Source organism: Myotis yumanensis, unplaced genomic scaffold (genome assembly GCF_028538775.1).
Source record: "Myotis yumanensis isolate MYYU_CA2020_CCGP unplaced genomic scaffold, mMyoYum1.0.hap1 SCAF_3, whole genome shotgun sequence".
In the NCBI taxonomy this organism is placed as follows: Eukaryota; Metazoa; Chordata; class Mammalia; order Chiroptera; family Vespertilionidae; genus Myotis; species Myotis yumanensis.
Genome location: NW_027223754.1, coordinates 25,216,093 through 25,240,946, shown reverse-complemented (window position 1 = coordinate 25,240,946; position 24,854 = coordinate 25,216,093). Strand labels below are relative to the sequence as shown.

Sequence of the window (24,854 nt, the reverse complement as noted above, 5' to 3'; positions counted from 1 at the left end):
GACTCTGTTTTGTGGAAGTTAAAATGCTAGAGCAAAAATCTGATTGCTTGATAGCTCCATCTCTCTCTCCCTCACTCCCTCTCCTCCTCTCTCCACCCCTTCCCGAGCTCTCCCTCTCCCCAACCCCCCACTTTTCTACTCTGCCCTCCTCCGTCTCCTGGACTCCCAGTCCTGCCTCCGCACCGGGCCGGAGGAAAGCCTTACAGGTTGTCAATGAAACATAGAATTATTCCCTTTGATGGCTTAGATAATAGTAGGAGCCAAAGCCATGAGTGAGGTCGGTGGAAACCAATGCAGTCCTGCCCGGGACCGGAGAGCCAATCGCAAGAGCAGGGGGCGGGGCGTCGGCGCCAGCAGATAATTGCTAAGTGCATCGCTAGCACAGTTGGTCGGAGCTGCTGAAAGGTCTGGTCGCAGAGGCAGGAACGCGTAATCCTCAGCGTGCTCCATCCCGGCACGGCAGCATCCTTCCAGGCTCGGCAGGGCAGCGAGCCTCCGGGCACCAGCCCCTGCTCCGCGGAAAAGGTACTTCTGCCTGCGTCCCTGTCCCCCGGGTGCTGCTCCTGCGCTGCCATGCAGGGAAGCCTCTGTATTGGGAATGCAGAAAGAAAAGTTTAGGCGAGGAGATGTGGCAAAGGTGGGAAACCACCGCCTTTTGTCGGGAGGAAGACAAGCTGACAATTTGGAAAACTTCTGCGCCGTCTGGAACTGGGTGTGTTTACTACTCTCAATTAGCTGCGCTCACATCTGGGGAAATAGCTCTGGCGTTGGGCTATAGGGCGCCTGCAGGGCTGGGTGTAGACTCAGGTTAGTTGGGTGAAGGGAGTTGGACCTCGGGATGTAAGGCTTCCTGGTGGACCCATCCCTGGGAGGCTGGTTCGGAGAAACGTGATTGGTTGGCTGGGTTTTCCTCCCAGGGGGTCAGCCCCCTTTCCATTACCTTCACCTGTCTTCTCTCAACTATTGTGACCTTCAACCTGAGTCCTGGGACTGCTGTCTCCTTCCTACCTCTTACCCCTGGCCCACTCTGTCCCCGTGGATTTTATTTGGGGGAAGGAGACACTTCCTGGGGTGTGGGTGTCCTGTTTGACCTGGTGGGTGTCTGTGTGTCACGCAACTTGGTGAGAAACCAACAAAGCAGTTGTCAGAGGAAAGAAATTACTTAATTGATTAGCTCCCGAAAACTCTGGAAGACTTTCCAGGCTCGGTGTGTACCGAAATGAAGGGGATAGAACTAAATTTCACCCGGCGTTTCCACTCTCATGGGAGGCAGGTTATTCAGGGCTAAGCCTGCCAGCAGATCTGGGAGGTGGAGGCTCCTGGGGCTGGCTCCGTTCAGGTGCGCAGGTGCCGTGGTACCTTTGTGGCCCAGGAGTTGCTGGAGCCACCAACCACACTGCTTCTGAAGACTGCTCTTTGAGTAGCAAAGCTCATCATGGCGGCCGCTGGTGCAGCCTTGCGGCACCCTAGTGCATTCTAATGGCGGGACCACCAGGCCTCACTTGCGCTCAGACCCCCTTTTAGACCTGGGAAAACTCCGTTCCCGGAGCATCTGAGCTTCTGCCAATAGGAGGTTGTAGGTAGGTGGGCCTCCTAAGAAGCCAGGGGGAGAAGGTGGGGTGCTTGGTCTTGAATGAACTTCCTATCTGAATGCTCCACATCAGTTCCCCAGGTGTGTCCTCTGACCTGCTGGGGACCCTGAAGCTCTCAGTCTGGGGTCGGTCTTCCAGGTCCCTGAGGCTTTGGGGAAGCAGGTGAATTGTCTGACTCTGATTTCTCTCCTAGACCCGAAGCTGGGGAACTTGATCCCCAGTCCTGGCAGGAAGTGAACTTTCTGGGAGGGAGCCTCCAGCAACACCTTTTCCCTGTGACACCCTTCCCGCCGAGGTGCGGCGGGTGACAGCCTCCACTCTGGCGCCATGATTCACTTTCACTTTTTAATTCGTATTTTCTTTAACCTCTACAACAGGTTTTCCGCCACCTCCTTTAGGCAGCTATTTTGGGTGGGAGTTGTTATTGTCAAAGCTCTTCCCACAATGATTAAAAAAAAACAGCTGCCTTTTTTTTTTTTTTTTCTGGGCAAGATACAGTCAGCTCTCTTCTCTGCACATGGTGCCTGACAGTCAACAAAACAAACTCGCAGTCCCACAAATTATAACACCGTTGTGTTCAGGGGCCTGGAGTGGATGCTGGACCTTGATCGGCTGCCGGTGATAATTGGCCCCAATCCTCCTCCTCTGTGGTCTGTGACGGGCAGGTGACTCCCAGAGAGCCCAGGAGAGGAAGCACCCGGCAGGTGGGAGATCTTGAAAGGGGCCACCTTGGTTTTCATGAAGACAGTGACGAAATTAGAAAATACTTTTGAGTTTGAGGGGTGTCTAGAAGAAGGAACAGGTAACAAAATTGGGGTCCCTTTCATTGAGGCTGATCTGCTGGGTTTCCTTCATGATAGAGGACATTAAAAGTAGGGTTTTTAAAGCAGCCTCTGAATGGTGACTCATGCAGAGAAAGGAAAAGGCAGGCTGGGGGCAGGGAGCAGAGGCACAAGTGGGACACACTGGAGCGCTTGCCTCGCCTCCCTCTCCTTCCCCCTCAGTTCTCTTCCCTTTAGTTCCCCATTTGGATCAGAGATCATTAAAATAACAACTTCAGACTAAAAAAAGCATCATAGGAGCTGGAGAATAATTGACAAAACGCAAAATACCATCATTGTAACTTCACCTTGGGTGTCAGGGCGTGACACCTAGATCCAGCCCCTGTGCCATGATCCCGTTTGGAGAATTTAATTGCTGGTGTGGGTGTTAGGCTGGCCAGTTGTTGTGAAGTAGGCACCTGCTTGTGTATGGAGAGCCCGGTTAGTGCTCAGGAAGTTAAATTTGTTAGTTGTTATTTCATCAAACATGGTTGCTTTAGCCAGGACCCTGGATAGGCGTCCTCCATAGATCTAGCATCTTCTCTCCCCAATTGGCCAACTAGGATTTCTCTCGTTTAACCACTGTGCTGTGAAGGGGTTGCCTCTTACTGTTTGCTTAAGCCCTGGGTGACTTACCAGGCTAGTGAAAGTCCCTTCCTTACGTTTCTGTTCCTCCATCCCGCCTCCTTCCTGTCATCCCCTTTCATCATAAACACATCAGTAAATAATCTGTTTGCCAACCTGCTTTGATCTTGTCATTTTGTGCTGATTTTGCTGTTAAAGAAAACTGTCCCCTGAAATAGGATTGGAAACATAGTAGATTTTTTTTTTTATCAGAATAAAGCCGTTTAGATTCCTATTTTAAAATTTAATTTTGTGGTTTGGGAGAAATCAAATAAGCACGTTTACTGTGTTAGGTGTTTTTGTAAATGCTGTCGACATGCCTCCTTCTGCTTTGGTGGATGTGTGAACTCCCGGGTTATTCTGTGGAAGTGGGTGTCTGTCTGGAGGTTGGAAACCGCCTGGAGCACCCCTGAGAGGTGATGAGGCTGGAGCATGAGGCTTCGGTTTATTCAAGAGAGGGTGAGGGCTCTGAAATGTATTCACCACACTCTGCTATTTTCCCCCTTCATTCTTCACTTAGGAAAATCATTAGGAAATAGTTCCCCAGATTCACTTTTCCTTATACCTTTCTCCCTCCCCATTTGGGAGGTATTGAAGCAGGTACCTGAACAATCGTGTTTAATCACAAATACACGGTGTCCCCCCAAAATGTCTATACACTTTGAATTATTAATTCCAATGAGTTAAATCTGAAAAGAAATAAACATCAATCGAACGACCAGCTGTTAAAGTCTGTACATTTTGGGGGGACACCCTGGATATCTTCCTTTCTTCATTCCCTTCTGGCTCTTCCTTCCTGTCACTTAAGGGCACCCTAGTGGGTGAGATTCCATTTAGAGTCTGCTCACCTGACATCTGAAACGGTTAACCAGGGGACTCAGGAATTCTGGGAGGCACATTGGGCCGGCCCTGTGGGAGCAATGAGGTAATCCCTTCTCCCCATTCAGTTCTACGCAGACCTCACAGAGCACCTGGGGTGGTGCAGCTCCCTCCATGAGACATGAGATGGGTAGGGCAGGTGTTTCCAAGCACAGACCTATAGGGTGCAAGGGATTCCCACAGGGCAAAGCCTTCCTGGCTCCTTTGTCCTGCCTACCCTCAGCCCCCATGCATAGGACTGACCTTGAAAATGTTAGCAAGCAGTGAAATTTGTCTGTCATTTCCCGTTTCTTTGTCCTTTATTCTCATCTCACCCCCTAAATCTTTCTATCAAGAGTTGGAAAGAATCAAATCTACTTATTCATACTAAGGTGTGAACAGTTAGCAGTGCTGCCACTAGCAGAGGTATTTGGGTTCTTGATGGAAGTCAAAGCTGTTCATGGTGGAGTTTCACATCTGCTGGTGGGATGGGAAAGACAGAGTTTGGATAGGGAGTGTCTGAGCAATTGTGGCCCTTTGCTTTTCAGTTTCGGCGAATCCAGCTCTTCCCCACATCAAGGACATGCTGCAGCCATGCAGGGCACTGTGATGGCAATATTTGGGGTCCAGCCCCTGGAGCATGGTCCCTCAGATTTGACCTTGGTTGCTGCACTTCCTTGCTCTGTCTTTCAGTTCCCACATGGAAAGCAAGGGGATTGGACTAGTTGAGCCCTTTCTGCTTTGCCCGACCTTCTGCCTGGTTTTGTCACCTGAGTCCTATATCCCACTGGGATGCTACAGCTTCGGAAGGACTTGGAGCTTGCTGAGCATCCTCCAACGCGGGCCACCGTGCTCAGCAGTGCTTCAGAGCTAGATTCCATGAAGGCAGGTTGAAGGAATGGTGGATGTGAGACCGGGAGAAAAACAGGCTGAGGGGTGATGTAATAACTGATTTTGGTTTCGGAGGGGATGTTATATGGAGGATGGCGACCAGCTGTTCTCCATCTCCAGTAAGGATTGAACGAGTGAAAATAGACAGAAATTGCAGCAGATGGACTTAGATTAGGTATGAGGAAGAATTTTCCATCAGCAGGAGTTGTTAAAAAGGGAAGCTTGGGGAGTCTCTGTGATGATCTTTAGGAAATGGAGATTAAGCTGGAGGAGGCAGCAGAGGGCTGTGGGGAGGCCAGAGGCAGGGGCTGTCTAATCTAGGGATCCCCCACCCCTCCTGGCGAGGGTCCTTTTTCATTTCTCTGAAACCTCACCTTCGCTCTTGGGCTGTCAAAGTGGCTGAGCATCACAGTCCCTGGGACGAGTGGGGAAGGGGTAGCCCCCCTGCACTGCCCCCCTGGGTGCTGCCCTGACCGGCAGGTCCTGCCTAGAGCTTGAGGATCTCTCCTCAGGTCTAATCTTTCATTTCCAGACGTGGCAACAGAGAGGTAACAGTCCTTGGCATCATCACACAGTTACCCGATGGTAGAGCTGGGACCAGAATCAAGGTCCTCCATCTCCCAAGTCAGTGTTATTTGTTTTGTGGCTCATTTTTTTTTTCTTGTTTCCAAATGGAATAGACGGGTTGCTTTTTCTGGGCTCCTAATTTCTCTCTAACCAAATGGCAGAGACAGGGACACCTGCAGCTAAGCAGTATTTATTGAGTGCTCATTACTAACACCGCGCACTCAACTCCAGCTTCCCTGATTCATACAGTAAACTCTTGAGTCCCCAGTCAGTGGCTGGGAAGGGGCTGCTGCAGGGCCAGGGGCAGCCGAATGCAGGTCAGAAACTAGAGCCGAAAGGAAGGGATGGGGTACAGCTGGGAGATATGAATAAAATCAAACCTTGTTTAAGCTGAATCTCAAAAAGGTAAGAGACTCGTCATGGGATACATTAAATAAAAGAGGTGCACAGCACGCACAGGCTCCGGATAAGATGCTTCGCCAGTCACCTTTACAAAACAAAACAGAATTTTCAATTTCATGCAGATTCTCATCTCTGAGAGCAGCTTCTCCAATGTGGGGCTGAAATTCTATATTTCTTCCGGCCAGACTTGATTTATTTCTGGGCGCACACATCTCCTGGGTGTGCTTGGAGCCCCATGGATGGAGTGTTAGGGGAGCCCATGGAGGCTGCAGCACGGCATGGTTAGCTCAGGGCCAGGGGCTGCTCATGGTGGGGAAGGGAGTGGAGTGCTGCTGTCCTGCCAGTAGCCTCAGATGAAAGCACGGCCTCCCACTCAGGAGAATGGGGCAGAGGCTGTGGAGGGCTTTGCCTGGTGGTGGTTTGAGCCACATAGAAATCAAGACGAATGGATGAGATGGGCCCCACAAAATGAATGCGTAATTAGTAAGCTCATGTGTGTAGTCACTGAGAAGGAGGAAGAAAACACAGAGGTTTATGCTGGACTAGTTAGGGGTCAGCAGGGAGTGCCCAGGAGGAGGGCATGAGCTTGCCACTCCTGCAGCCTGCTGGCATGCCTTTGTGCTACAAGGGCATCCTGAGCTGTTTGTTGTGCCCAGAACCAAGGCAGGCACTAGGGCAGTGATGGCGAACCTTTTGAGCTCGGCGTGTCAGCATTTTGAAAAATCCTAACTTAAGTCTGGTGCCGTGTCACATATAGAAATTTTTTGATATTTGCAACCATAGTAAAACAAAGATTTATATTTTTGATATTTATTTTATATATTTAAATGCCATTTAACAAAGAAAAATCAACCAAAAAAAAATGAGTTCGAGTGTCACCTCTGACACGCGTGTCATAGGTTTGCCATCACTGCACTAGGGTGTCTGTCAGCCAAGGTAGGTGTGATCTTTCTCCTGCAGGAACTAGCTCCAGAGGCAGCCAAGTGCAATGTCTGTCCAAGGACTGGCTGTGTTAAAAGAGGAAAGGACACAGTGGGCACCAGGGGCTGGGTGGCCTAGGATGTGAGAGAGGCTTGAAGGATGGAGAGAATAGCATGAGAAAGGACAGGAAACCAAGGGACTGGGGAACCTGCCAGTGGAAGATGAAGGACCTTATGAACCACAGAAATATGTCCGATGGGCTGGCCAGCCCAGGGTGCCCCCACTGTGTCCTTTCCATTCAGAATGACATTCAGCAGACTTCACACTTCTGCCCTCAATCTTGGCACACAGACTGCACTAGAATGCAGTAAGGTGTGGTAGCATGAGAGTAGTATGTCCTGGTTGCAGGGTATACATGGTGACACTTACTTGGCATGGTCAGAGGAGGCCTCCTGGAGAGAGGAACATCTGAGGGACTTGAAAAAGAAATAGAATCCCACCAGGAGCATGGGGAAGGGGTGGAAAGGAGGGCAGCCACGTTTACAAGACTCAGAAGCATGAAACAGCGCAGCATGTCAGAGCACAATGAGTAATCCTCGGGTTGCTGTGTCTAAGCACCTGAGCTGTGCTTTTGGGGTGGGGAGGGAAGAGGTGTTGAGGGACCAGTTGGCCAAACTGAGGAGCAGAATGGTTTTAGGCAGAAAGAGACACAGTCACATTTGCATTTAGGAAGAAATGGAGAGTGGGGGTGAGGTTTGGGAGGGGCGAGCCTGGGATGGAGAGGTGGATGCTGAAGTACTTCGCTGCTGTCCAGGTGAGAAGTGATGAGGGCCCGGAGGAAGACAGTGATTTTGGAAAGAGAGGAGGGGACAGCATCAAAGGGCGATACTCTGACTTCGTAAGTTGCACTAGATTAAGCAAAAATGAAGAGACATTTTCATTCCCTGGAGGAGAAGCTGACAGGTGAAGAAGTTCTCACTGTTCGGTGAAAGATGGAGCAGTGCCCCCCACCCCCAAGACAGCAGGAGAGCAAATGGGTTTGAGAGACAGGAGAAGGGTGTGCGTGAGTCATGAGCATCAATGCCTTGTGGAGGGGACTGTTACACAAGGGGGCAGGGTCATCAAAGCAGGCTGAGCACTATTCTCTTGTTCATCAAATATTTAAGCAATCAGTCTGTCCCCTAATAGGTAAGTGGGTAAAAACAGAGAACTGAAACAGAAATGCCCAGAAAAATATGCAACAGTATCCAACTTCACTAATAATTAAAATATAAATGCAAAAAACAAGATATCATTATCCATCTACCAGATTACCAAAATTGAAAATGATAATATCCAGTGCCGTTAAGAGTTCTGGAAAAAAAATGGACATTTTTACCCTTAGCTGGTGGGAGGATATTTTGCAAATATGGGAGACGTGTCTCAAAAATATAGCCTTTGAACCACTAAGCAATTGCTCTTCTAGGAATTTATCCTCAGGAAATGATCAGAGATGTGCAAAATAGCTCTGATCGAGGATACTCCTTTCAGCATTATGCATCATAACAAAACATTGTGTGGAGGGATTAATTAAATTTAATGTAGCTCATCTGTAAAATGGAAATCAAGGAAGCTATTAAAATTACATTGAATAATATATAAGAATATGGGAAAATGCTAACAGTATACATTAAGTAGATAAAGGTTTAAAAATAAATAAGGTATGCGTGCAATTTTGTAAAAAAACCAGATGTATACAGTCATGAAAAATAGAATGGAAAACAATATATCAAGTGATAACAGTGGCTATCTCTGGGTTTTAAGAAACAAGAGATTTTTTATTTTGTTAAACTATTTCTCCAATTTCCTGCAGTAAATGTATTATTTTACAAATCAGGAAAAAAAACACTCTTCAAATCAGTTACTCGAGCTACAGATGTTTAAGCAGTGAGTCTGCGTGTAGCAATGTGCCAGGCACTATGTTGCTCACTGTAGGGCATAATGGGCAGGGTTTCCTCAATGTTTGGTGAGATAGAGCAATGCGCAATGCGCAGGGCATCGGTGAGGGCTGTGTCTGTTTCAGGTGTTGGGCAGGATCTCTCTGTGTAGGGAATGATGACCAGCGGCTGCTGCATCCTTGTTCCTTCCTCCCCACCTCATCCCCAGGCCCTGTCACCTACCTGCACCTGGTCAGACTATCGTAGCATTTCAGGTGGTGTGTTTGCACGCATCACATACATCTACTAATTTCACAAGTGGGGAAGTTAGGCTCAGAGAAGCTCTGACTTGGCTAAGGTCACAAAGCTAGTGCGAGGCGGAGCGAGGTGACAGGGAACTTTGGTGTCAGAGCTTGCGCCCTTTCCAGAGTGGGCCGGTCAGCAGGGCTCCTCCTGCCACTGAGGACAGCTGGGCTTGCAGACTTCCACCAGAAGGGTGTGGGGCCACCCGCCCCTCTTTCCCAGAAGCCAGGCCTTCTGCTTAATTCGCTTAGTAATTAAGACAAATGAAGGCACTGACAGCTATCACATTTAGAGGAGCGACTCTGGGTGCTGAAAGCTCTCCAGAGGCGACCTCAGGGTTCTGCCTCCTGACCAAGTGTGTCATTTATTGTCGCTTTTCCGCAGTGCATTTGCTTCCCGTTGTGGTTTTCCTTGTTGCATAAACTCCAGGCAGCCTGAGAGTCCTGCTCTCCATGAAAGTCACAGCTGGCTGGCTCCATGATGTGCGCCTGGGCCACATGGGGGCTCTGGGGTGCCTTCCCATGGCAGGGCAGGTGGCAGCTCTGATGGGCACGTCCTTGGGGCTTTCACAGGCTTAATTGGGAAAAGTGGATGGGCCAGCGTTGTGAGCCGAGTGGCTGATTTGCTGCTCTATTTATTTTAATAATAACGCATGTTGGTGTTTTTTTTTTTTTTTTTGTATCCACAAGCATTGGAGGTGGGTAGGGAAGCTGTTATCCTTATTTTGCAAAGGAGGAAATTGACACTTGGAAAGTAAAGCCACTCACCTTAGTCTGTACAGGCAGTCGGCAGAAGAACTATCGTGGAATGAGCCAGATTTTCTGCCTGCAAATGCTGCCCAAGCTCATACTCAGCAAGGGCTTCTTGCTGACTTATGGGGTGTCCTGGGTGAAGGAGGGGTGGGGCCTAGCCCCCTGGCGGCCTTGGCAGGTACTTGAGGAGTGAGCAGTAGCACACACTGGATGACCTCTAGTACAAAGGGGAATGCAGCTGCGTCCCAGCATGAGGCTCAGGTAAGTGCTGAGAACTGTGAAGTCCATGAGGGTGCGAGTGGTCTCAGCAGACTCATGGAGGCAGCGGGTCTTGCCCCAAGCACTGAAGGGTGAGGGTGATTTGGGTGGAAGGAGGCTATCCTTGATGTGAGCGGCGGTCTGAACCCAAGGGCCAGCATGGCATGCCAGGGGGAGCTGAGTGGCCTTTGGCTCGGTCAGGGGAAGATAGGGAGAGATGCCTTGGGTGTCTCATCATTCAGGCTTTGCTTCCCTTAGTAAGCAAGGGACAATGTGGCTGTGAAGGAGCGAGGGGTGGGGAAGGAGGAGATGGGTTGCAGGTTCTCATATGGATTCTCTCTCGTGCCCCTTGTGGTTTTGTTTCTGCTGCTGATGAAGTTGCCCTGTAGAGCCCAGGAAGAGAGACAGGAGGGTTGGGGCGGTTCGTCTTCTGCCAGCCCTCCCCTGCCTGCCTGAAACTTCAGATTTTCAGAATGAGTAAGTTATGAGACAAAAAGGAAAAGAAAAAAAATGGGAGTAGAATGGGGAGCAGGTGAGGAACTCAAGAGGGATGTTTGGAAATGAAGTAGCAACTTACAGTACATGGAAAAACTTAAGTAGAACCTCGTTATCAACTATAGACTTTTAAATGTGTTAAGAACCAAATAAGGAAGGAAATAAAGAGACTAATCTTTATTTTAAGATTTTTAAACATTTGGACATCACCCTCATATTACAGAGAGGAAACTGAGGCACAGAGAATTTAAAGCTCATCAGGGTGACACTGCTGGTAGGTGTCAGATTCCACACCTGGCTTGCTGTCTGCTCTGCCCCCACCCACTCACTCCTTCTGGTCCAATCTGGGTAACAGGGGTGGGGTCGGGGTGGGGGGAGGAGAGAATGAGGCTCCATCCTCCTGCAGAGCAACCTCTCTCCATGTGTCCTTTCTGCCCCCTCCTAACTCCCAGGAGTCTCTGCAGGGAGATTCAAGGAGCTGCTGATAAGCAGTCCCCTTGTCCCTTGTCCATTCTTTGGGGCAGGTTAGTGAAGGATACTGCTGGCTCCAGGGCTGTGCGTGATGGCTTTGAGCCACGGCCTTCTCTTTGATTTCTCCATGATGGAAATGATGTGCTTCTCTTCCCCATCCTTCAGTTTCTTTCACAGAAACATGAGCTTCTGAAATTTTATGTGTTCATTTCCTCATTGCCCAAAAGGTTGAGACCCAACAAACACAGTTCTAAAGTTTTAGTATACGGAAGTGGACCAAACTGAGCAGTCCCTGTCCTCTTAGAGCTTACGTTCTGGTGGGGGAAGACAGATGGCAAACAAATAAGTAAATGTGTGGGAGGGCCGATATGTGAAATGTGGAAACCAAAGCAGAGCCAGAGGATGGGGGGCATGTGTGGAGAGGCCGTGTCCAGGAGGGCCTCAGTAATGAAGTAACGGGCCGAGACTGAGGGCAGTGGGGTGGTCCATGTGGATGTTTGGGGGAAGAGCAGTCCATCCAGGCCAGCAGAGATGCTTGAGGTGTCAGGTGTAGCAATGAGGCCAGGGTGAGCTCCCTCCAACCATGGGGAAGTTTTGAGCAAAGGAGTAACATAGTCTCTTATTCAACCAGATCACTCTGGCTGCCACATGTGTTGAGAGCTGTAGGAGGGCCGCCTGGAGACAGGAGGCCAGCCAGGAGACAGTGATCCTGGCAGGAGAGGGCGGTGGGTTGGGTTAGGGTGGTATCAGTGGAAGGGTATGGAGTGGTCAGATTCTGGGGATACTTTGAAGGTAGGACCAGCAAGATTTGCTGATGGGTTGAATGTGGGGTTTGAGAGAAAAAGAGGGTTCAAGGATGATTTCCCAGGTTTTTGGCATGAGATGGAAACGTTTGTGGGAGAAGCACTGGGGAAAAATAAGACATGAGGAATTTGTTTTGAGAGAGGTTAGACATCTAAATGAAATGTCCTCTAGTCAGCGGTGTTATGGGTCTGGATTTCAGAGAAGAGGTCTGTGCTAGAGGACAATCTTGGGAGTTGTGAGTGTATTGATAATATTTAAAGTATGGGACCAGATGAGATCACCTAGAGAGTGGGTACAGATAGACAAGATGTATAAAGACTGAGTTCTAGGAACTCTAATATTTATAAATCAAGGGTAGGATTGGCAAACTTTTTCTTAAAGAGCCAGGTAGTAAATATTTTAGAGTTTGTGAGCCATACGGTCTTTGCAGCAACCCTCAAATTTACTCAAATAGTACAAAAGCAGTCCTAAATAACATATAAATGAATGACTGTGGCCGTGTTCAGCAAAACTTTATTTATATAAACAGGCACTTGGCTCATGGGCCATGCTTACTGACCTTGAGTCTAGGAAATGAAGATGGACCAGCAAAGGAGATGGAGAAGGAGTAACCCATGAGATAAGAGATGAAGCAAGAGAGAATTTCCTCAGAAACTAAGTGAAGTAATTTTCAAGAAGAAGGGAGTGATCAGCTGGATCAGATACTACTAATGTTTGAAGTAAGATGAGAACTGAGAATTGAATGTTAGGAACATTAAGGCCATTGTGAGCTGATAAGAGCACTTTGGATGAGTGGGAGGTGAGAGCCTTGTTGGAGCGAGTTGGAAGAGAGGCATTGGTAATAGCTCCGCATTGGTAATAGCTCAAGTAAACAAGTTTATGGAGAAGTGTGGTTGTAAAGGGGTGCAAAGAATTGAAAAGTTAACAGGGGCATATTGAGTCAAAGCAAGTATTTCTTCCTTAAAATGGGAAAATCACAGGATGCTTATGTGCTGATGGAAATGGTCCAGTCAGGAGAGCACAAAGGTGATATTGCAGTAGGAGGTGAGCACTGCTGGAGAGACCTTGAGGGAAGGAAGGGATTAGGACTCATTGAGGAGGGGTGGGCATGGCTTTAGCTGGTGGTGGGGACAGCCAAGGGAGGGAAGAGCAGGTGGGTGGGTGAGTGTGGTGGGATGGGTGGGGATCTGAGTGGGGACTCTTTCCTTTTGCTTCATTTTCTCAGTAACTAGGAAGTAAGACCAAGATTTCTGAAAGCAGAGGAGAGTAACCTTGGCCCCTGGGCTGTGGGAATAGATGCCCCTTGAGTATTGGAGGAGAGAGATGGGAGACAATGATGGAGAGAGGTCAGTTTCTAAATCAAAATGAAGTTTTTTGCTGATGCATTCACTTGAGCTTTTCACTGTGAAAGGGCCCCTGTAAATTCTTAAAAGTTATGACTGAATAATAAGGCCAAGATGAGGGTATGGATTGAAAGTTTTCAAAAAATAGTCTCAGATTCCTATAGGCCTGGAACTGCCTAACCAGGTGGCTCTTGTATGACTGCATATATATATATATTAGTTTCAGGTGTACAACATATATGTATACATTATGAAATGATTACCACAGTAAGTTTAGTTGCCATCTATCACACACAGTTACAAATTTTTTTTTGTACGATTATATTTTGAGGAAACTGAATCACTTGCTTGGAATTACTGACAGTCCACCTTAGAATTAAGACAGTGGGTGAGGGGTGAGAGCCCATTGATCTGGGGTTAGGGGGACTTAGGGCTGCTCACTGCACTTTTGTCCTCTCTTTCTAAAGCCTTTTTTTTTTTTTTTGAGACTTCTTGTTTTTTTTTGTGTGTGTTTTTTTTTGCATCTTCCTATGTGAAAGGGACTTCAGAAAGCATGGCAAGGTTTACATCAATGCACTGTCAGGCCAGCCCAGGAAGGGGTGGAACTTTGTACAGAGCTGGGGGTGACTAGACACATGATTGGCCCTTGCAGCCATCAGTTTTTCCTGAGAGGGAACTCTTCATGGATTGTAAAGGATCTAACATGCTGTTCTCACTTAGGGAACAAGGTAGTTGGTGGGAGTGATGAAGGCAATGAGGAGTTTGTGGTTCAGGGCTGATCAAGGAAGAAGGACTCACCCATCTTTCCCCCAAATCTTATTCCTGGTGGTCTTTTTGAGATAAATCAAGAAGATGAAAACACAGAGGTATAGGGACCCAGAGTTCATCTCACACAAGGTATCTCTGCAGACCTGGCTCAGATAGTCTGTGTGGTTGTTCCAAACCTCAATTTCCTCAGTTGAAAATACCTAATGACACCCGTCTCGTAGATTTGTTATAGAGATTAAGTGGAGGGTTAGCTGTAAAGTATCCATTGCAGAACCTGTAATATTGCAAGTGCTCAAGGGTCTGTGGGAAGTAATACAAGGTGATGATGAGATGGGGGGGGAGGGTGGTTTTTTTTTAAGGATGGGCCAGGGTGGGCCAGGTAGTGGGCTAGGGTGAGGAGGAGCCAGACCAGGGATTCCCTGCTGAGGGGATCCCAGAGTGATTAATAAAAAGGTCAGAATTCCTGTTTCCCAGATTTGGAACTCAAGAGCTTCCTCCCAAAATATTGCTGGTCACAGTACCAGACAGGAACAGTGTAGCACTGCCAAATAGTGCAGCGCCTTCAAAAAATAAATCTGGGGAGGAATCTCTGAAAGCTGCAAGAACCATAATACTGAGAGAGATTTAAAGGGAACCAGACATCTCTGCAATGCTTAGAACAGCAGGAGCATAGATCTCTCATACTAATCAAGTGATTTGTGGGGAAATCCTATCCATCTCCTTAACCTGAGCTGAATCAAGCAGATGATCACTGTGAGTTGCAGAGTGAGCTCTGAAGCAGCGCGAGGCTGGTTTATGATCCTGCAGAACTTTCCTGCGGCATGAATTCCTGGGCAAGCAGGTGACTTCGAAGGAAAGAAACTCCCTGCCTCCCTTTCAGCTGTCAGTGCAGGGCTCTCTGCCTGCCCTTGGCAGAGCTTTCGGGGAGCTCATCCTTTGAGAGGATTCTGCCCAGGGAGGGTGGGGGCACACACTTCCTTGGGCTTCTGAGGAGTGACTGTGATGGGTGGGTGCTGGCCTGGCCATGCACTTAACTGTGACATTGTCCCAGGAGCTATCTGGTCAGGAGATACTCCTATCTCTGTTTGGAGAGAACACAATGGACTTCTTGCTCTGCCTCCTACAAGGAAAGGAATGGATGATCCAATAGAATGGCCCTTGTGAGAGCTGTGTTTTCATGCTGGTCTATGTTATCGGGCCCCATACAGTTGATCCTAAGTACTGCTTCTTTGACCATGAATGGATATTCCCTAACCAAAGTTAAGTTGCAGGGCATTTCGAGTAATCTCAAGAGAGCTTAGGTGGAGCCATTTAAACTCTTTGCAATATAGAGGGGAGAAGCTGTGTCACTCAATGTGTGGGGAGATAGGCGGTTGTTTGGATTGGATTGAGGCAAGGAGGAGTTAGGGGGGTGATGTGTGAATCTTAGTACATGTGTGGACTGTCAAAACACCCAAAAATGCTTAGGGCTGTTTTTCTACACAGAAAAATAAATTTACTACAGTTCAGAGAAAGAGAAATACGACGGCTAAAAACACACGGAAAAATGTTTGCCCTAGATGGTTTTGCTCAGTGGATAGAGCATCAGCTTGGGAAATGAAGGGTCCCGGGTTCAATTCCAGTAAAGGGCACATGCCCTGGTTGTAGGCTTGATCCCTAGTGGGGGGTGTGCAGGAGGCAGCCAATAAATGATTCTCTCTCATCATTGATATTTTTATCTCTTTTTCTCTTCCTTTCTGAAATCAATAAAAATATATTTTAAAAAAATGTTTGACTCTGTGAATGGTCAGCACAGTAGAATAGTTAGGTGGATGGGGCTTTGGAATCAGGCTGTGATCCTGGCTCAGGAAGGTCCTTGTTTGACCGTGTACAAACCATTTAATTGGAACTCAGTTTCTCCCTGTGTAGGGTGAGGATGAGAGGGCTACTGTATAGGGAAGCCTGATGGTGTGATGCAGGGGTGGGAAATTCAAGTCAAATGCTTACCATCAATAACAATATAATAATAATAATAATAAAATGATAATTTAAATGAGATGTCATTTTCCCAGCTACAAAATTATTGTTGGTTAAAAATGACATTGTCATTGAAATGCGGTATCATGTCCTATTAATAGAACTGTAATTGGTGTAACCTTTCTGGAAGCTGATTTAGGGGGGTTTCTGTACTTTTAAAAAATTTTCTTCTAGGATTCTATCGCAAAGGAAACAATCAGAAGTGTGGGGAAATGTGTGTGCAAAATTGTTCATGGTGGTGCTATTTACTTATCTGAAACACTGGAATCAACTTTCCAAGGTAGCAGGGAACTAGTTAAGTAAATTATGGTATATACATACAATGGAGTAGTAGGCAGCCATATAAAAATCCTGAACAGTGTTAATGGCATGAAACAGTGCTCATGAGCTATATGTGAAATATCTTCTAAACTGGCTAATGAATTATCTATATCTATATAGAGATATAGGAAAACATGAATAAAATATGCCAAAATTCCAATAGAGATTCTCTCTGGATGGTGAGGTTATGGACACATTTTGTTTTCATCTTTTTATTTTCATCTGTGGTTTACAAATATTCCATGGTGAGCCTTTATTAATTATCATGATAAAAGTTATAGAAAGAACATGAGACCAAGTAGGCTGTGTGGGACAGGTTCTTGCCATGGTTAGGAAGTATTTCTCTGTAGACAAGGCCTAGTGTGGACTCCCTGGAAGCTTGTTAATGGCTTTGTATGGGTCCTCCTCTTACCCCTCCCTGAACATTGTGGGGGGACACAAATATTTTGGATGAAAAAGGTGAAGTGATTAAGCAAAGAAACAAGACTACCTCATAGACACAGACAACAGACAACAGTATTGTGATTACCAAAGGGAAAGGGGGGTGGAGGAAGATAGAAGAGGGTATAAATGGTGATGGAAGAAGACTTGACTTGGGGTGGTGAACACACCTGTATAGAATTGTACACCTGAAACCTATATAATTTTATTAACCAATGTCACCCCAATCTATATATATAAAAGCCTAATATGCAAATTGTCCCCTTGGGAGTTTGACCAGGAGGCTGGGAGTTCGATCGCTTGCTATGATGTTCGATGACCACCAAAGGAAGGCCCTGGCTGGCAGCCGGAAGGCCCTGATTGGCCCTGATCACAGGCCAAACCAAGGGACCCTACCCATACATGAATTTTGTGCACCAGGCCTCTAGTAAGTTTAGTAAAAATTAGAAAAACAAGCAAACAAACAAATATTGTGGAATGAAGAGGCAGAAGTGTGTGAGAAGACAGTGCCCAGCACAGTAGATGGCCTGCCTGGGTTTGCTTTCTATCCAGAGATCCACAGACATGGTAACAACCCACATGTTAGTCACTCACCCCCAAAGCCACTGGCACCTGCTGTCTTCCTGCTTGCAGTTGTCATTGAGAGGTCATGAAGAGGTTTCTGAAGATAAACAGCAGCCCATTGTACATGATGCTCATAGAACATTGGGGCTGGATATACCATGGACAATGTAGGAAACACTTGCAGAGATGGTCTGGGGGCTAGGGCATCTCACAGGACACAGTTGTCCCCATGCCTGGGCAGTGTTATAGGAGCGTCTCACCTACCACACATGCATGTTGAGGAATGGGGCCTTTTCTATAATACATTAAGGATATTGATGGAGATGGCTGTTTAACAGGTAGAATTAATTTTTCAACAAATACCATTTGAGGACATGCACTATTCTGGGTCGTGTGCTGGGTGCTGGGCTTTCCCTGGTGATCAAAGCAGAGGTCGTGGCAGAGTTTACTTTCTTTTTGTACTTTGAACATCAGTTTTGATACGTATGTTTTCAAAATCTGGAGTTTAAAATATATGTTGGTTTTGCTTAAAGTAGGACACACTTGCTTTAAGTCTGTGAAATATTGTAGAAATAGTGAATTTTTCTTTTTGTGCAGATGTCTCATCATAATAATAAGGAGCTAATATGCTAATGGTCAGGATGCTGTCATGCATAAGGACCGATCAGCAGGAGGCTGCCTGCGAGTGTGTGGTGGGGTGTTGCTCCGGAGATGGGGCTGAAGTGGGAGGCGCCCGGAGGAGGTGGGACCAGCCCGAGGTGACTAGCGGGACTGAGGGTGGGGTGTGAAGCGGCCAGAAAAGGCTGGAGGGGTTGCGGCGGGGGGGGGGGGGGGGGGGGCAGGCTCACTGGAGCTCTGCATGGAGAGGTTTGGGGGTCAAAGGCAGGGCAGTGGGCAGGTGGGCGGGGCTGCACAATTTTGTGCGCTGGGCTCCTAGTATGTTATATAAGTTTAAATACTTTTCTTTAATTCATCTTAAGGACGACTCTGTGAGATGGTGCTGGGAGTGGGTGCCACCTGCCTTCAGGTGAGGAGCTTGGGCCAGGTTTGACTCTGACTTTGGTCTTGCTGCAAACATCCCGGGGCAGTTGCAGACTTCACTCTGTGAGGCTGCCTCTCATGACTGGCTATCGGTAGCCACTGGCCACTGTGAGGCCCTTGGCTGAGGAGATGCTGTGTGTTCTCTGCCCTCCAGAAGTCATTTATTCATTCACCTCAGAACTCTTTTCAATTTGAAAATACAATGGCTATTGTGTTATTCTTTCAGGACACTTGGTGCCAGAATCAGGTTCCCTAAAATCCTCAGAGGCATGGGATTATGTTTAACAAATGTAAATTCTAACTTTTGTAAAGATGCAGCCTTTCTCTGTGTCTTGTGTTGTGACTTGGGCTTTTCCTCTCCCTTGGAACGTGCCCAGATGTTTTGCTTCTTTTAAAGATCTGACACAGCCATGGCCGGCTCTATAAATAGTACCAAACATCAGCAATAAAGCTGGCATGATGCTGATTTTTTTCCCTGCCACCCACTGAAAGTCTTGGGAGAGAATTCTCTCTTCTCCCCCTTCCCCTTCCTCTCTCTGTGTCTCTCTTCTTCTCTCTCTCCCTACACACCACACACACACACACACACACACACACACACACACACATTTAGACAGTAAAAATCCTGAATGTGTTCAAACACATGTGTTCTCCTTTCTCTTCTTTTTTTTTTTCTCTTTTTCTCTCTCTCTTTTTTTTTTTAGGAATTAGGTAAAAAGAAGTTATAGAGTTTCCAACAATAGAAAAAAATCACTTTCCCAAGTGTCAACTATGCCTGGGTAGTGCTGACTAAATTAGTCTTTGTCACCAAAGCTCACAGTCCAACAAGAGGGCAGCTTTATTAGTACCAGGCTTCCTGAGCATAAAAATGTGAAAAGATACCTATAATAAATTCATGGGGATTTCTTAACAGTTCTAGAGAGAATCTCTAACAGTTGTATTAGTTTGCTGGGACTGCTGTACCACAGTAGTAATAGTATTTTCATTGCTAGTTGGGGGGCTGCAAGCACCAAGGTGTTGCATTGTGTTGAATACTTTTCAGCCACATTCTCATTAGCTGGTTTTTTTTAAACCAATTCCCTTGTCTGAAACCACAAGTTTACATGCTCCTTAGTGTCTCCTCTCAGTGTTTCATGTTCTTATAACCAAAGTCATCACACCTGAGGGGATGGAGTTGAGCAGAGGCAAGATTCAGATCCAGGAATACATCTGTATTTAGTATACACATCTGGGCAAAAGGTTGTATGTGTAGGTGACAGTTGGAGAGGGAACCAAGGGGCCAGTTATGTTTGCTCAGGAGGAAACTTGAGTTCCTCTGGAGAGCTAGAACTTGAAGGACAGGAATAGAGCCTGGTGTGACTGAGAAGTAAGAATCTGACTTCATTCTGGCTGTTCTGATACCTTCCTTAGATGCTGTGGGGTTCCAGAGATAGGTGCAAATTCAGTGCACTCAGGTTTGGCAAGTATGTGTTCTTTTTCTTGGCACTTTCTTCTGCCCCACTTCTGACATTTTGAGTAGTACAGATGAAAAATACAGTAGAAAAATGGGAAGGAGGGGGACATTTCTTCTACTGAGTTACAAATACAGACAATGCCACTTCTCTGGTTTTGCCTACTAAGATAAGCTATGTCCTTCAGTTCAGTTGGCTCAGGCTAAGAGTTAAAATTAGGGAAGGTCTTGGGTGACCAAGCAGACAAAAGCCCTACACAAAAGTTCCAGTAGCCAAGAACCATTCATGTGCAAAAATGTAACCATCATAAAGTTGTGTTTAAATTAGGTATGCTTGGCTGCCATGGGAAAGAGTATAGGAACAAATGCCAAATGTAAAGTGGGCTTGTATAATTTTCACCTGGGGGTGGAACTTGAGGGAAAATATAAGAAGAATACACTGTGTTAGCTTAGGGGAGCATTCCTCTCTGAGGGTGTCAGGGATGGCTATGGGTCCCCAGTTGGAAGATTTAGTGGGTGGATCATTCCAACCTCAAAGTAGGAAACTACTAAGATGAATGCTGACATTCACTCCCACTTCAAAGAGTGGGGGGGAGTCTTTCCAGTATACATTATACCCATTCATTTAAAAATCAACCAACAACCATTTATTTATTTATTTTTATTTTATTTAATAAAAATATTTTTATTGATTTCAGAGAGGATGGTAGAGGGAGAGAGATAGAAACATCAATGATGAGAGAGAATCATTGATTGTTTGCCTCCTGCATGTCTCCTACTGGGGATGAAGCCCACAACCTGGGCATATGCCCCTGACCAGAATTGAACCTGGGACCCGTCAGTCCACAGGCCAACACTCTATCCACTGAGCCAAACCAACTAGGGTCCAACTAGCCAACCCTTTAACTAGTATCTTTACTCCCATCACTTTTTCAGAAGGTTCTTTTCTTCAAGAGAATGCCAAGTGATGATCTTAGCAGCTGGGCGTGATAGGTGCACTCATTACAGATGCTGTACTGGGTCAGGCTGGTTCTGCTTCTAGAAGAACACCTGGATAGACATTTAAATGTGCCATGTTCTATGTGCTTATAACTGTGTTGAGGACAGAAAAGAGGGTCAAGGCATTGGTCCTGCCCACAGGTTACATGTAATGTAGATGAGAGATAGATACACATCAAGTGCCCAGAGAATAAGGAAAGGTTCAGTGGGGTGGAGGAGGGTGCAGTGAATGTGCAGAGAAGGGGTTGATGAGTCACTGGCTGGTGGTCAGAGAAGGCTGCAACCCACTTCTCTTTCAACCCACTTCTCCACCCCCTCCCTGCCCATCGCCTGCCTTGTGTCTAACTGAACCACCCCACTCTTCTCTATAGGCCCTCTGTTGGCCTAAGAGACAATCCATGTACATGCCCTTCCCACAACTCTAGAGATTCAAGTCCTAACCATCTTTCAAGGTTCAGTTCAAATGTAATTTTCTGTATGGAACCTTCTCTGATCTTTCCTCTCCTGTTCCTGGCCCTAAAAGATACTCATAGAAACTTCTATGTACTTCCCTTACTACTGGTAATAGTAAAATAATGATTGAGTACCTATTATGTGCCAGACACTATTCTCTGTACCTTGGGTACATTAATGAATAAATCAAAGACTTCTGCTCTCATTGAGTTTACATTCTACCTGGGGAAAACTGGTAATGAATACTAGAAATAATACATAAGTAGTTCTATAAAATGTTAGAAGGTGATAAGTGTTATGGAAAAAATTTTAAAAAAGAGCAAAATAAGTAGGGATTTGGAATGCTAAGGTAGGGGGAGTGGCATTGGGTTGCAATTTTAAATAGTCTGGTCTCCTGAAGAGGGTTACATCTATGCAGAGACTTGTGAAAAGGCCCTGAGATGGGAGTGTGCTTGATGTGTTCAAAAAACAGGAGGCCAGTATTGTTGTAGAGTGAGAAGGAGAGAGAGACGTAGGGAATGAAGTCAGAGAAGTAACGGGGGGCATCACATGGGAGCTTGCAGGACTGAGGGTGACAAGGAGGATTTTGAGCAGAAGAGTGATATGAGAATATTTACTTGTTAAAATACTCACTCTGGATGTCGTGTGTAGAATAGACTGAAGGCAGGGAAGGTTGGAAGCAGAAGACGAGTTGAGAGGCTATTGCAGTAGTCCAGGTTGCCTGGGTCAGAGTCGAATCAATGAGAAAGTGATCACAATCTGTATGTATTATGAACTTTATTTTTCATGAATAGATTGTGATATATGGGAGAAGGCAAGGAATCAAGAATGATTGCAAGGATTTTGGCTCAAACCACAGGAAAGCTGTAGGTGCCAACATCAGAGACGAGAAAGGCTGTGAGAAAGGCCTCCAACAAGTGAAGAGCTTGGTCCTCATTGGACTGGAAACTACTCAGGAATAGGTGCACTCTATGATTCATCTTTACTGTCTCCTAAGGGACTGAAGGATTATAATTGATGGATGTTTCCTATTTCAGGGGATGTCATGGTTGCAAAGAATTCCTGCTTTGGGAGTACATCAATTAATTTTGTGATGATTGTTTAGGTCAGATCTCTACGTCTGGATGCTTCCCCAGCTGGGTATTTTTGCTTCTTTGACACAACCCAGAAGTTTAGTGACAGGTCTCCAGTGGAGCAGGGGTAGTTTGATGAGGATTTGATTTTAGGCGGGTTAATCTCATGAGCCGCCAGGATAGTTGATATAGGCTCAAAATATTTTGTTGGAAATAATCTTTCTCTCTCAGTCATTATCACACCTAATGAAGATGATTAATTGGTGTTAATTGGTATGCCAACATAGTGTGAGTACAGTTATAAATGAAATGTTCCTTTTGGATTCTGGAGAGATATAATAGGGCTGAGGAGGAGAGGAAGGACATCTTAGGCTTTACATGTGATCCTGAGCTCCAGAGGTTTCTGGTCAGAATCCCACTTTGCTGATACAGAGATTTGGCTAAAAGCATACCCAGATTAGTGCAGGGCTACATAGTTGAAGTATCCATGATGGTTTTTTCTCAGTGATAAGAATGTATTGACATTGAACATGCTTAGGTCTAAGTCATTGAGAAAGAGAGCTCTTCACTCCACAGATACTTATGGAACATCTACTCAGTGCTAGCCACCACGCTCGGCATGGGGGAATATGAGAATGCCTAACATAATGTCCCAGTCATTGTATTAGACCACTCAGTGTATTAGAAGAGGCAGATATGTAAACAGTGTAGGTTGATTTTGGGAAAAGGACGAGGTCAGCAGTGTTGTGTGGAGAATAATGTGCAGTGGTTCTTGCAGTTGAAATGGAAAGGCCATTCTAGGCAGATGGAAGTAGTGTGATGAAAGAGGAACCTAAAGAGGCAGGTTCATTGATGAACAGCCCTGTAGGTTATAACAAGGAGTTTGGACTTTATCCAATAAGCAGCTGATATTAAATGTTTTTAATCAGAGGAATGATATAAATTAATGACTGAGTCCCTAGAGTATCATGAAAGAGACATTGGAGAGAAGGGATTCAGGAATCAGAGAGATGAAAGGTTTATACAATAGTCCAGGCATGAAGTGATGGCGACTTGGATTAGGGCATTAATGGCAGAGGCCAATTGGAGAGGCATTGGTACCTTTCTGCACTTAGGTTACTTTTGATTCCTAAAAGTAGTCTATAATGACAACGATGACATTTACTAAGAGCTAGGCACTTTTCTCATCTAATCTTTCCAACCACCCTATGAGGTAGGTACTATTAAGAACTCATCTTATATGTGAGGGCAAGTAAGGCACAGATTTGAATAAACTGCCCAAGGTCTCACATAACCAGGCACTTCACAACCCATGCCCTTACCCACATCACTATTGTGCCTCCAAGTTAGGTAAGATAATCCCATTTCATGGATGAAGACACTGAGGAAGAGAGAGGGACCTTGGGGAGTTCAAGACATGAAAGAGTATAAGACGGCTCTTAGTTCTGGGATTCTTGGATCAAGGGAAGTGTGAAAATGCTGCCAGCAGGTCTGAGACTTTCATAAAGGATAGTGTCTGGGGTGTCAGTGGAAGAGAAGAAAAGGCATGTGGGTGTGTATTCCTGTGGGGAAAAGAACCTTTGATATGAGAAAGTACAGTTCAATTCCCACATTGTCATTAACTGTCTTCACCTTTTCCTTGCCTGAAGGTGTGAACAGTAGGTTTGTGGTGAGAGTTAAATGCCTTCATATAAGTCTGACTTACTCGAATAGTAGTAACCAACTTGTCCCTTTTCACAACTGTCTGTGGGTGAAATTCTCAGATTGTCAAAGTGGAATTGACATAATTACAAACAACAACATTTGAAAGAAAATGAGGAGGACCGGTGGCCTCTAAAAGGTCCCATTTCCTAATTCCTGGTGAAGTTGTACTAGTTTCAGACCTTCTCGGACTACTTTGTTGGGGGACCTTGTTTGACCAGTTCTGTGTACCTGGATCTCCCAGGCAGCGGGCTCTCTGTGTGGGCTTCCTTTGTCACAAGATGCTAGATGACCCGGCTTTCTCATTGGAAACCAGGAGACCTAGGAAACAACCTCTCAATGAGAAACCATGTGCCTAATAAGAACACAGGGACTGCCCTGCAAAATGAGGGAGTTGGCTCTTCAAAGATCTATGGACCATTTGGGGGTCTGTCACTCCCCAAGCAAAGGTTAGGGGTCCAGTACTCAACACTTCTGCTTTCTCAGGGAGCCCTGCATGAGTTAGGCCATCTGGAAGGCCGACGTTGATTTGGAAACATCTACCCAGCGACAGGGAAAGGTCGTAGCAACAGCTTTCAGTGACTCATTTGCATTTTGGATAATGTTCTAAAATAGCTTTATTTCTGAGAGCCATTACACACTGACACGTGGGCATTTTGTAGACAGAAAGACAAATACAGAGCGACGTTAACATTATCTTTTCTGAGCACATGTGCTGATGCATCCAGGGAAGGCCGATTTGGGGCTTGAGTTGCCAGTCAGGTGACATGGGGTTTCTCTGATGGGCCAAAGGCAACACATCCCTCAAGCTGCAACCAACCCTTTTTTTCCCCTGAAGGATTGTTCATCTAAATCTCCTTGTCACCTTGCATGGAGGATTTTTTTTTAACCTCTCAGGACTTCAGAGATTGAGGTTTATTGGTACTGACAGCCCCTGATTATTTAAAATCCTGGAGGCCACGATTTCTGCTGTCCTGGTCCGCTGAGAGTTCAGCTGGCTGGCCTCTTC

General features: G+C 46.2%; 1 protein-coding gene across 1 annotated transcript in view; it reads left to right on the top strand.

Moving 5' to 3' along the window:
* Positions 1–409: 409 nt before the first annotated feature.
* Positions 410–24,854, top strand: part of ZMAT4 (zinc finger matrin-type 4) — a 330,350-nt gene continuing 305,905 nt past the window's right edge. Inside the window, exon 1 of the mRNA XM_070408446.1 lies at positions 410–525. The gene's annotated coding sequence lies outside the window, so the exon portion shown is untranslated. The remainder of the gene's footprint in view (positions 526–24,854) is intronic.